The 12,369-nt window shown below is 54.9% G+C and overlaps 1 pseudogene; it reads left to right on the plus strand.

Annotated features, from left to right (window-relative positions):
* Positions 1–4,182: 4,182 nt before the first annotated feature.
* LOC118542245 (core-binding factor subunit beta pseudogene) lies at positions 4,183–11,237 on the plus strand (annotated as a pseudogene).
* The last annotated feature ends 1,132 nt before the right edge of the window (positions 11,238–12,369 follow it).

A 12,369-nucleotide genomic window follows, 5' to 3' on the forward strand; every position in this document is an offset into this window, starting at 1 on the left:
GCTTGGTGGGTGATGTCCTATTCTTAGGGAATCATTTCCGGCATGGTTCTGGGTGTAGGGGAGGCCTACTAGAGGGAGGGGCTTCATTCTGGGAAATCTGGGGGTGGTTGTGGTTATCGTGACAAGTCTGTGACCATTTCTTTTTCTCCTCCGGGAAGCCCTGGCCCAGAACTTAAAGTTGCCAGGGATGGATGTGCTGTCAAAGGAAAGCCACAGGACAGCTGGAGTCCTGGATGCCGAAAGGGGATCTGGAAGGGAAAACTGCCCTAATGGGAACAGCCTGACCCTCCTGAGTTGGCAGGGGAGGGCAAGGGTTGGGGGAGGGGAGGGCCTACATCAGACTTACCTTCTCTAGGACCCCCTGCTGATTTCCCTTCTGCCACCAGGCAGGTCCCTGGGGTACTGATCTCCTTTAACACCTTGGCCCAGAGGTGGACCCTGGATCCTCCTTTGGCACCCCCAGCACGGCTAGATCAAGGCTAGAACTTTATACAGGACTTTGCTAAAAGCCCAGGAATAGCAAAAGGCAAAAACAGAGTAATATATAATCAACTCATCGGGCTTGCCTAGTTATTTTCCCAGAGAACTGCTCCCCAGGAATGGGCGCTTTGGGGCGCCTCTACCCTACCACAGGGGCGGGCCCTAGCAGAGTCACCACGTCTGAACACCTGCCTGGAAGCCTAGGGCCTGCACAGGGCTGCACAAGGCCCCACCTGGTGCAGTGTTGCAGGAGCTCCCTTTCCTTGTCTTGAGGCTGCCTCCCCCTCCTCTCGCCGGCCTCCCTGCCTCCAAGACTCCATTTCTATCTCAGCCCCCTGATTGATTAAGGGAAATCCAGCATCTGCGATAAGCCACTCAGGGCCCAGGGGAGGAGTGGGAGCAGTTTGCCCAAGACTTAGGGACAAGCCTTCTTGTCTGTGGTCACTGTTTGTGCCCCAGCTCCCTGCCCCGAGGAGAAAGCCGACCTGTCCTCCTTACTAAGGAAACCGGCCAGGGTTGGGCCTACCCGATTCCCTCCCCACCTGCTGTCCAGGACAACACTGCCCGGGCTTCAGTTCCGGGACTGCCCTCTACCCTGGGTGCGGATTGAACTGACCAGCTTCCAGACTTCCCCACCCCTGAATGTCACTGTCTTGTCAGGGAAATGGGCGAAGAGAGCCAGCAGGATGGGGCTTAGCAGGGTCCTGGGGTGGAGCTGCTGCTACTTTCCCAGAGCTGGCACCGGACCCTTCGCTCTACCTCCTTCTGACCTCTGGACCGGAGGGAGGGCTGCTCCAGGCTGGGTTCATCGCGTGCACTGTGTCCACCCTGCGGTAGCGGATGATGTCTCTCCTCAGCCCACCCAGGCAGCTCCGTTCTGCTCTCTGCGTATCCTCCCCGCACTAGTCCTACTCCTCCTTTGGGGGCCCCTAGTCAGGAATGCTGGTTTCTCCAAACAGGAGGGCCAAGATGGGGGGTGGGGGCAGGTATGGCCGTGCCGGTGACTCAGCAGTCTGCTTGGGCTCCTCCTGACGGTCGCTGCTGTGGGGGAGCCATGCTTGCGTCAAGAGACCAGGTTGTGGTTCTGACTCGGCTATGATCTCTGTTCTCTTGAGCAACTGGTCACCCCCAGCGGGCCTCGGCTTTTGCACCTAGAAAACACGGAGCTGGTTGTGAGAAGTAGCCAATGAGATGATGAACACACCACGTTGGGAAGGAGACAGCGGGCAGGCTGTGTGAACAACCCAGCTGTTCCAGAGGGAGAAACCACTGGAAGCCACCGCTCTCCAGTCCCTGAGACCCCAGGCCTCCTGCTGCGCCCCTGATGACCAGGGCGAGGAGCAGCTAGCCTCCTCCTCTGGGGTAGCCAAGTCCTGGTGGCTTCCATGCGTGTGTTTGCAGAGCCTGGGGGTCCAGAAGACTTAGCCCAGGAATTGGCTCCCAGCCCAGTGTGGCTGCCAGCCTTCCTGCTCCCCTCCCCCAGGTCATCGCCTCTGACCCACGAGATCAACTACAGGAATTTTCCTCTGGCGGGGCAGGCGGGGTGTGAGTGGACAGCTTTCCAGGCGGGAAGTGGAGGCTGGGAGGGATGCCCAGGAGGGCGACCACTGCTCCCGTCGGGGAGCCTGCCCTGCTGAGGTCAGGGTGTGGCGTCCTGATGGAATCATTTTACAGATCATCACCAACATCAGTGAATGTTTGCTGAGTGCTCAGTTCCCTTCTTTAGAAACAGGCCCTGCCCACCCCCTGGGCTGCCCTCAGGAAAGGACCAGAGCCAGCATCCTGTCCAGGAGTGACATTTCAGGTCAGACCAGGAGGGGCCCTCCCCAAGCCCACCCCTGGGTAATAACAGCACTCTACAATGGTATAAACACAGTTGGCTTTCCAGAGGGCCCTGTAGACCGTTTATCTCTCTTGGGCTCACCGGCCTGCATTGTTATCACGGCTGGGCAGAGGAGGAAACAGGCCAAGAGGTAAAGTGACTTGCTTCAGGCCATGAAGGTAATGAGTGGCTTGAGCAGGGGCTGCATGCCAGGTGTGTGGCTTCCCATGCCCCCACCTGGCCTGAAGGGGCTTCGTTCCCTCCGGTGGGCTGCAGGAAGAGCGTGTCGGGTGCTCTGGCCTGGAAGACTGGGCCTGTAGGAGTGTCTGCAGAGGCCACATTTCCAGTGCTTCACCTCAGGAATCCTCGTCAATTCCCAGCCGAATTCCCAGCCGGGGCCTTGCCTGGTGGACAGGTGAACGTGCTCCCCCTAGAGCCTGCCCCCCACCCTTCCCCCTTGACTTTGCTGTTTACATTTTTTTTTTTTAATTTGAGTATAGTTGACACACAAGTTACATTCGTTTCCGGTGTACAACTTAGTGACTTGACAAGTGTATACATGATGCTATGCTCGTGAGTGTAGCTTCCGTCTGTCCTGTCAGTTGCTCTTACAGGATCATTGACTGTCTCCCAATGCTGTGCCTGGTACTCCTGTGACTTACTCACCCCGTAACTGGAAGTCTGTACCTCCCACAACCCTTCCCCCATTTTGTCCAACCCCCCACCGCTCCCCTCTGGAAACCATCCATGTGTTCTCTGTATTTATAGGTCTGATTCTGCTTTTTGTTTGTTCGCTTTTTTATTTTTATTTTTTTTAAAAAGACTTTATTTATTTATTTGACAGCGAGAGAGGGAACACAAGCAGGATTCCCACTGAGCAGGGAGCCCGATGCGGGGCTCGATTCCAGGACCCTGGGAACAAGACCGCAGCCGAAGGCAGACGTTTAACAACTGAGCCACCCAGGTGCCCCTAGTCACTTTTTTTAGATTCCACTTATGAGTGAAATCATATGGCATTTGTCTTTCTCAGTCTGACTTATTTCACTTCACATGATACCCTCTGGGTCTACCCGTGGTGTCACAAATGGCAGGACTGCATCCTTTTTATGGCTGCATAATGTTCCATTGCATATGCCACATTTTCCTGATCCACTCGTCCATTGATGAGCACTCAGGTCTGCCCCCTTTCCTCCTGCAAGGCCTTGGAATGGCTCCTGTTCTGTCAATGGCTGTGCAGGAATCGGTCCAACCCTGCCTGGCCCCGCCACCCTCCCCTGACCTGTGTCTGGGCCTCACAGGAGGCTGGCTTAGGCTGGGTCAGGGCTTCTCTGAGCTCTGGGGTGCTCTCTGAGCAATACCTTAAAGGGGAGTCATACTCACAGGGGAAGGGGTTTTTATAACGAGGGACCCCCGGACTCCAGAAAGGAGGCTGAAGGGAAGGGAGAGCTGCAGCTGGGGCGGAGGGCCTGTGTGGAGCCCCAGGGGTTCTGTATCTGCAGAATCAGACTCCAGGATAGAATCTCATGGTTCAGCTGAGCTAAGAGCCGTCCAGGGATCCTTTTGACAGGATTCTTGGAGATATCTATCAGGTTTTTGTTCACATGCTTCCCGGGAGGGGGAGATAGCTATCTCAAAAGTCCTCCCTCCTGTCAGTGTTATGATGTCCCTAAATGCCTCTCATTAGGGCCTAATTCTGCTCACAGATCCACACATGGCCATCTGGTCCCTCTGCCAAGGGTGCTGAACTTTGAAACTTGGCATCACCACTTACAACTACACTCCTTTGTGCTTCAGTTTCCTTACCAGTGACAGAGGAATAATAACAGTCCCTCTCTCATGAAATCGTTGTGAGGATCAAAATAAGAGAATGTCTGCGCAGCATGAACCACGGCAGCTGGTGCATAGTAAGTGCTCGGTAAATGGCAGATATTTTCACCAGAACATGGTTCTTTCTGGCATAACCAGAAAGGTATCCACTCCTCTGTCCACCCCTCTGTGCTCTAGTTTGACCCAGAATGGAGTGCATTACCCAGGCTTGACCCTCCCTTTCCCTCAGCCCAACGTCTTCCTTGTTCTAGACATTATACTTCTCCTAATGTGGCCCAAGTTAGCGCTCCCTTCACTGGCAACTTCTGGCTCTTGGGACCTTAGAGCTGGCCTGAAACCACCAGCTCTTTCTATAGGAACGAGCTCACCCCCGGCCCCCATCTGATACTAGAGTCCTTGGCTTGTTACTTCAAAGTCTGAACTGTCCGTTCATCCAGGTGACATTGCTTCTTAGTCGTTGGGTCTGTCCTGGAATTTAGAGGCACCAGCTCTTGCCATGAACATGGAGGTGACGGGAGAGCATAGATGGGGGCTGGGAGCATCAGAAAGAAGGGTCCGGGAGGGGGTTCTCCATGGACCATGGAGCATGAGGCTGCATCACTGGGGCCTTCAGCCTAGCTCTTCTCGAAGCTGTACTCCGCCTGCTATGATTGACAGGAAGCCTCCCTGCCACTTGCCTTGCTCACCAGGTGACCCCCCTCTCTTGGCCTCTCTGGGCCCGGTTTCTCCAGGGACGGACATTGCTGACCCATGGCCCTGTGGAGGCCTATGGAGAGCGGCTGGGGAGGTCAGGCGTGTGAGAGTATGGCTCATGCTGCCGGTGGAGGTTGTCATTATGCTCATTCTTAAGGGATTATTAATATAATGACTGAGTTAATGAGCAGTGTTTGTGGGGGGAGGGGCCCCTTAGCCCCACCGGGGGCCTGCTGAGTGATGGGAGTGTTTCCTCAGCCATCCCTCTCCCTGTGGCCTGTCCCTTTAGCTAGGGAGGCATGGTCCCTTGGGGGTGTCATTCTGTTGCCTTCCTCCACCTGCCCCCCTTTACCTGGCTCAATTCCTGTCTGGGTGAGAAGGCCCCAGGAGTGCGGCTGGGACAAGGTGTGGGGGCAAGGAGAAAGGAACCTGGAGACTGTGACTCTCTGGGGAAAGGAAGGGAGGCGCCTGGGTGGCTCAGTTGGTTGGGCGTCTGCCTTCGGCTCAGGTCATGATGCTGGAGTCCCAGTATCGAGTGCCGAATCAGGCTCCCTGCTCAGCGGGGAGTCTGCTTCTCCCTCTGACCCTCCCCCCTCTCATGCTCTCTCTCTCTCATTCTCTCTCTCAAATAAATAAATAAAAGCTTAAAAAAAAAAAAAAAGAAAGGAAAGAAATGTGGTGCAACTCTAATTTTTGCCTGGGTGCTGCCTGGGCTGGGGAGAGTCTGGCAGCCAAGTCTGGGGAGGGCTTAGAAGGAAACAGGAGCCTGGATGGGAAGAGCGGAGGGCATCAGGCATAGGGCTGGGTGGGGGTGGGGAAGAGGTTCCAGGTGTTTTTGAGGCTCTTTGCCTCTCTGGCCCAGTGGGTTGGTTCTGGCCTCTTTCCTATTGAGCTCCATTCCCCCTGGGACTAAGGGGCCTGAGGAATAGATCAGTGTATTGATATATCAGGGTTGGGGTGGGGGCACGATGCACAATTGTACAGGTCTAGTGGTCTTGATTTCCCAAGAAAACTTTGGACACAGTGGGTCCAGGGTTCGGAATCCGGATTGTATGGGCTGAGTCCCGACAAAGCCTCAACTCTCCAAAGCTTGCCATTGAGGAAGTGAGGGTCACACAAACAGGAGCATGGGACGTGCGCCTCTGCCATTCGAAAGCTGTGTGACCTCAGGCAGATCACTCACCCTCTCTGAACCCGTTTCCTCATCTATTAAGGGAAACTAATAACACTAACCTCATAAGTTGTGTGTTAAATAAGAAAATGCACATAAAGCGGGTGCTTGGCACAGAGCCCAAGTTTAGCTCTGTTATGGTTGTCACAATAATAGCAGGTGATGGGGGAAAGCTCGTTAAAGAGGTGGACCATGAAGGGTGAGGAGGATTTAGGGGAAGGTCAACCAGACCCCTTCCAGACTCCCTCAGAATCTGGAAAAGGGAATGTTCAGCCAAGAAAGCAATAGGGGTAGCTTTGGGAAGTGTCCAAGGCCTCTGGATCCTTCCTCTCCTGGGGCTTTGGGTTCTCCTTGCTGTTCCAGGTCTTAGTTTCCCTGTGTAGTGGGCATGGGCAGCCAAGCCCTCCAGGTGTCAAGCTGTTGGGGAGAGGTGCTCATACCTGCTGAGGGAGGTCCCTACTGAGGCTACCCATCCCCAGCTCCCTGTCCTGGGTCCCAGCCCCTACCTTGCCCAGATGTTCCCCACAAGGAACCCTGAGTAGAGGGAAAAGCCCTAGTAGGCTGTGCACTGCCACTCACAGGCCGACTTCTCCAGAACCTAAACTAGATTGGCCAGGATCTGGGCTGGGACTACAACCATAGCTCCAGACATGGAGCTTCCTGGATCCATCATCAATGTTTGGTTTGGAACTTTTGGACCGGTCCCAGTTCCTACTCTTTATCCAGGCCCTGGTGATTAGATTCTCTGGCCTTTGATATGCCCAGGCCTGGGACTCCTCTCCCTGCCACCCAATCGCCACACCCAGGCACTCTCCACTCACTCACCCAAGGAGACCTGTGTGTGGCTAAGTCCAGCACAACTCCTCCCTGCAGCCCATTTAAACCTGCTCAGCCCTCCCCACTGCCCCCTCCCAGCAGGGTCTCAGGAGGACATGGGGGCACAGGAACACCTTCCTAGCCCCTCTGGACGGGCCTGGGGGCTTAAAGGAGAGACCGTTAAGAGCCAGAGGGAGACTCTAGAAGTTCCCAGCCCCATGGCCAAAGTGGGCCACTCTCTCTGAGGGAGAAACTGAGGCTGTGCACACCCACAGGGTGACCACATGAACAGGGCAGTTAGGACTGGCCTGATGTCAAATGTCTGTGGTGAAGTCAGACCTCTGGTCCGCATTTCTGCCTTTGGGAAATAGAGTCACATATAGGAGCTTTCCCGGGTCTCAGCTGGGCTGAGAGGAGGTCGCAGGCTCTCGTTCAGCAAGGGCTGAGAGGGGGCAGCCCCGATGGGCAGGGGAAGGGCAGGGAGGGAGGGGCAGAAGAGGAGAGGGCAGGATGGTTTGGAGGCAGAGGGGAAGGAGGGGGAAAGGAAGGCAGCAGGAGGGACAGCAGGGAGGGCCGGCAGGAGGATTACGGGGAGCTCTTCCTTCCCGCCCTGGTCAGAGGAAGGCGTGTGTGGGCGCGTGGAGCCCGTGGAAACGCAGCAGCCTCTGCGGGGGAGCAGGAGCTCGTGCGCAGCCCGACGCTGGAGGTGAGCACGTCGGGGCGGGCGCAGGGCTCCCCGTGCACGGCTGTTTGCGCGTGCGCATGCGGACAGCGTGCGTGTGGGGTCCTCTCAGCAGTTTGCACGGCGAGCCGGGACACACGCACGCATGCGGCACGCGCACACCCACGGGAAGCCCCGCAGAGCCCTGTGAGCGGACCTGCATGCGCTGCGATCTCGTCCGTGCGGGTCGGCAGCGTCCAGAACAGAATCCCCATCGGGGTCTGCCAGACTGACCTCACAACCCACTAATGAACGGGATGGACAGCATTGGGTGGTTTTGTTTGTTTGTAAAGATGTTATTTATTTATTTGAGAGAGCATGAGCACGAGGGGTGGGGGAGGGGCAGAGGGAGCGGGCGAGGCAGACACCCCCGCTGAGCAGGGAGCTTGAGGAGGAAGATTGGGACGGGACTCGATCCCAGGACCCCGGGATCATGACCTGAGCCGAAGGCAGACGCTTAACCAGCTGAGCCACCCAGGGGCCCAGCATTTGTTTTTAAAGTCATCTCTTCGCCCCACATGGGGCTTGACCTCACCACCGCGAGATGAAAAGACGCGTGCTCCACTGAGTGAGCCAGCCTGGTGCCCCTGGACAGTGGTTTGAAAGGCCTTCTGCATGATGGGGGGGGGAGGTCTGCACACAAAGCGAGCCGGGATCAGGAGAGCTTCTGAGATTGGACTTCTGACGTGTAGGGAAGAGGGAAGCTGAGGCCACAGTGGGAGGCTCTGAAGTTATCTTTAACCTGAAGTAAGTCCCTTGCTCCCCCCAGGTGTCCCACACAAGGAACCTGGGGCCTCAAGAGCCGCCTTGTACCAACACAGTCACTCACTGGGCCCCTGAGCCCACCCAGCCTGCTTGATCTAAGGGGCTCACGCTGCTAATCTGCAGTCTTTCCCTGAGGTCTCTGCCATTCCTCTGCCCCCAACAATCCTATACAGACCCGGACCCAGCCCACATTGCCACCCCCTTCACATGCCCCAGTCAGAGGATCAGGACACAACTCCTCTCCTCGGGGAGCCCCATTTGAGGGGAGACACACAGCCCTGCCTCAGGGACCCAGTCTGAGGGGGGGAGACACAGCCCTGCCCTCGGGGACCCCAGTCTGAGGGGGGAGAGGTAGCCGTACCTCAGGGAGCCCCAGTCTCATAGGAAAAGCTTCATCTCTACTTTTGAAAGCCTTGCTAGGAAGAACAGGAGACTCATGCAGGAAAGGCCAGCACGCCTACAAAGCCACATCCATACAGAAGGTATATAAAGCAATCTCCTTGGGCATTTACTCCTGAAATCCTGGTAAGAGTCCCAGGAGCAGGTACTACCCTCACTCCCACAAATGATCACTCAGCCTTTTCTTAAGCCCAAGACTTGGTCCTTTACCTGCGGGGTGTCTCCATTCTAATTGCCCAGGGAAAGGGTTGAAGCCAAAGCAAGAGGCATGGTGGGCAGTGGGTTCTCCTCAGGTTCCTCCCACCTCCAGACGTGGTGGGCTGTGCCCCTCTTCTCTCTCAGCCTTCCACCCTGCTCCTAAGGAACAAATACGCAGTGAGCATCCTCTGTGCCTGCACCATCAGGGACATGGAGGAAAGAAGAGACACCACCCTGCTCTCCAAAAACCTGTGATAAATCGCTTAGGTGTGGAATGGCAGTTGAGCGTGCAAAGCTGTGTGTGTGTGCGTGCATCCGTGGGCTCAATGCCATGTACGTCAGTGTTTCTCAAATTGCAGCTCACAACCCTTTAGAAATCAATCTAGTTGATTGGAACAAACACTTTAGAAAGAAATAGAACAGAAGAATTAGGGTGCACACATGTACCATGGGCTGGAATTTTGTATGGGGCAGTGAGGCTTTTGTTTCCAGTATGTATTATATGTATGTGTATAAGGTGATGGTGTAAAATACATTTCTAACTGTGGTAAAGGAAAAAAAAAAGCCTCAAGGCCTCAGCTCTGGTGGTTGAGCCTCTGCCTCCCTTGGTAGGCCCGCCTCCCTGTCATAGTCCAGCCTCACGGCTCCATCATGTCGTCCGTCTACCTCACGCCCCTTGTAGGTGCTATGTCGCCTGCCAGAGCCACTCTTCTCTACTTGCATTCATGGTGCAGAATGCAGCAGTGGGTCCCATTATCCCCCCCACCAAAAAAAGGGGTGCAGATACGGAAGCTCAGAGAGGTCAAGTGATTTGCCCAATGTCACACAGCTAGCCAGAGGTGGGTTGGGATTTGAACCCAGGCTTCTCTGAGTTCAGAGCTCAGGTTCTTGCCTGCTGAGCACCTCAGTCCTTTTCCTCCAGGTCAGTGCAGTAACTGCCTCATGGGGTTCCAGCCCAGGCACCAGCCCTGGGAGAGCAGTTGGCCCCTGTGGCTCCCAGATGATGCCTTTCTGAGGGTCTATACTCCGTGTCTGGCATGGGCAACTACAAGGGGAGCCGGCCACTGCTATATAGACTGTCTCTGCCTATCTCCCTGGTCGGAGGCACGCCCTCTGGTTCTCTGGATCTCATAGAAGCTGAGGAGCCCCTATTTGTCACTCACTCCAGCCAAACCCAGCTTCCCAGGGCTGAGAACTAGGACACCCCAAATAAAGTGGCTCTGTGGGCTCCAGCTTTGGGGAACAGGCAGGTGGCTGGGGTTTGAATAAAAGGGGGTGAGGTCAGTCTGGGAGGAAGCTGAGCCATGGATGGGGAGCCCCCCCTTGGCAGGACCACTGACGCTGTGCTCCAATGTACATGACCACCCCTGGGCAGGGTCTAGGTTGTACGGGGGGAGGCTAGGGTTCCTGGCTGGACTTCATCTCTAGCAGATTGTCCCTTGCCAAGGGGTCCAGGGCAGGGGAAGGAGGAGGACAAATCTAATCCCTAGAGACCCCAGCACTGGGGCCCTGGGCCCTCGGGTAGCTAACTACGGGCCCTGGCCCTCCCCGAGGTGCCCAGCCCAGGGGACAGGCGCTGGAGAGGCAAGGATTTCAGGTTGCCATTCTGCTGCTTCCCGACCCTCCTCTCTTAGGAACCCTTCCTTCCTACGCTTCAGTGTCCGTGAAATCACGGGTGTGATGTGTCTGTGCTGCATCTGCACTAAATACATTACACTTGAGTTGGTCAGCGTGGAGCAGACCAGAGGGTGCCCCGCAAGCCCTGAACCGAGCGGCGTGGCCTCGGGGTGGGAAGGGGGCCACGCCCTGTGCCCGACCAGGGATGCAAGTTTGAGAACTCGAGCACGAGTTCCTCAGGAAGCTTAGCTGCGAATGCGAGAATAAGTACATGGGCTTCAGGGATAGGCCCCATGAGGAGCGCCAGCCATGCTTCCAGAACGCCTGCCCTGACGGCTACTGGGAAATCGCTTTAGTGGCCCCAGGAGCCAATCTGTCTCTCCAGGGTTTTCCGGCCAGCTGGCAGGGAGAACAAGGCAGACGCCTAGCTGGGGGGATGTGGCAAGGTGGATGGGAAGGCTCCCATGATTCTGAACGGAGTCTGTGTTAATCTGGAAAGGCTGCATTGACCTCCAGAGACAGGATGGTAGGGGCTGCCTGGGGTCTGATGAGCAGGGAGCCCAGCAGGGTGGTGCATTAGCACAATGGACTTTTGAAGAGGCTTGGAGAAGGAGGTGTGGATTGGAAGACAAGACGGGTCCCCTCGGGAGGAAATGGACACAAGAAGACCACAAGACCCTAGTCCTGGCTCCAATTTAGGCGGCGGTGATGACCTTCAACTTCGTTAATTAGCAGCACAGCGGATGTGCCCACCCATCTTTCCATATACATTGTTTCTAGTTGGCAGAAATAGTCATTAAGAGACCAGAAACTGTGGTCACTGGAGGTATTGCGGTCTATTCCTCAACCTTGGTTAGTAACGAGACATCGCACACTGCCATGGTTTTGCACTATAATACCTGCATTTCTAATTTTGTACGCATGCAGCCAGTGATCTGAACTTTTTTTCTATGCAGGCTTACCGTGTTGGCATGATTTTAGTGAGTTGAAACTATCCAGTTGTAAAGCTCTTTTTGTCCTCCATTTTAATTTATAAGTTTATGTCATTTAAAAACAAGTCAAGAAATTAAAATTTTTATCCGAGGGTTTCTTCCCCCCAAAATCAGTTGTTCTTTTGGAATTTTAGTTGTGTCGGTTACACAGCTTCATTTTAGATAGCCATTCTTGGTTATTCGTTTGTTTCTGTGTTTTTGTAGTCTGTGGCATTTCAAAACTACCAATACGTTTGCATTATTTGTAAACTAAAAACCTAGTAGTGTAGATCTGTCTGCGACAGCCTTTTATTTTTATTTTATTTTTTTTTAGAGAGAGAGAGAACACATGTGTGGGGGTGGGAGGTGGGGTAAGCAGAGGGAGGGAGAGAATCTTAAGCAGGCTCCTGGCCCAGTGGGGAGCCCAATGTGGGGCTTGATCTCAAGACCTTGAAATCATGGCCTGAGCCAACACCAAGAGTCAGATGCTTAAAGGACTGAGCCACCCAGGCGCCCCTGCCACAGTCTTTGAACACAAAGTTTACAGTTGTTAAAGTTGCAGTATCCTTTTAGAGTTGCAGCTCTTCTTCGATCTCTGGTTGAGTTCGCAGGTGTTCAGAATGGTTTGATAGCTATCCAGCTGAATTCCTGGGACCAGACGCATTGCTCCTCCGCCATCTTGGACTCTATCTTGCAGTATCCCCCTTTTTTAAAAGACTTTATTTATTTATTTGTCAGAGAGAGAGAGCACAAGCAGGGAGAGGGGCAGGCAGAGGGAGAAGCAGACTCCCCACTAAGCAGGGAGCCTGACGCTGGACTCGATCTCAGGACTCTGGGATCATGATCTGAGTCTAAGGCAGACGCTTAACGACTGAGCCACCCAGGCGTC

This window comes from Halichoerus grypus, chromosome 9 (assembly GCF_964656455.1).
Source record: "Halichoerus grypus chromosome 9, mHalGry1.hap1.1, whole genome shotgun sequence".
In the NCBI taxonomy this organism is placed as follows: Eukaryota; Metazoa; Chordata; class Mammalia; order Carnivora; family Phocidae; genus Halichoerus; species Halichoerus grypus.